Here is a 612-nt window from a genome sequence, read left to right as displayed (position 1 = left end):
CTTTTGTGTATTGTATTTTTTTTACTTTTTGTATTGTCTTGTAACATTGTGTCTGCATTGTCTCTTGTCCTGCACTGTCTCTTGTCCTGTACTGTCTCTTGTCCTGTACTGTCTCTTGTCCTGCACTGTCTCTTGTCCTGCACTGTCTCTTGTCCTGTACTGTCTTTTGTCCTGCACTGTCTTGTCTGTCTTGTTTGTCTTGTCCTGCACTGTGTACACCAGGTTACACAGAAGCACTTTATGTGGCTAAGACTACCTACATGTCCTTATAGCCCTGTCTTTGTGTTATGTAGCTCCCTGATCCTGGAGAAACGTTGTGTCATGTCACTGTGTACTGTAACAGTTATATATGGTTATAATGACAATAAAAGCTTCTTGACTTGACTTAAAACACACATACTGTATACACAGACACACAAACACATACACACACGCGCACTATCACCACATAACAGATGCACAGGAAGTTTTGCAGCCTGCTACTGTAAGTGCACTTACAGTGTGTGTGTGTGTGTGTGTGTGTGTGTGTGTGTGTGTGTGTGTGTGTGTGTGTGTGTGTGTGTGATGGGCGTGAGTGTGAGCCCTTCAGTCCCGCCCATACAGCCCAGCCAC

At 44.3% G+C, this 612-nt stretch overlaps 1 protein-coding gene across 8 annotated transcripts in view; it reads left to right on the top strand.

Annotated features, from left to right (window-relative positions):
* Positions 1–596: 596 nt before the first annotated feature.
* tnikb (TRAF2 and NCK interacting kinase b) overlaps positions 597–612 on the top strand; it is a 54,897-nt gene continuing 54,881 nt past the window's right edge. For 7 of the 8 annotated variants that reach the window (XR_007139538.1, XM_047808737.1, XM_047808733.1 and 4 more), the window contains exon 1: positions 599–612. This exon is cut by the window's right edge and continues 459 nt beyond it. The gene's annotated coding sequence lies outside the window, so the exon portion shown is untranslated. The other variant, XM_047808735.1, reaches the window with a different exon arrangement.

Source organism: Tachysurus fulvidraco, chromosome 25, assembly GCF_022655615.1.
Source record: "Tachysurus fulvidraco isolate hzauxx_2018 chromosome 25, HZAU_PFXX_2.0, whole genome shotgun sequence".
Classification (NCBI taxonomy): domain Eukaryota; kingdom Metazoa; phylum Chordata; class Actinopteri; order Siluriformes; family Bagridae; genus Tachysurus; species Tachysurus fulvidraco.
This window is presented reverse-complemented; position numbering and strand designations above follow the sequence as displayed.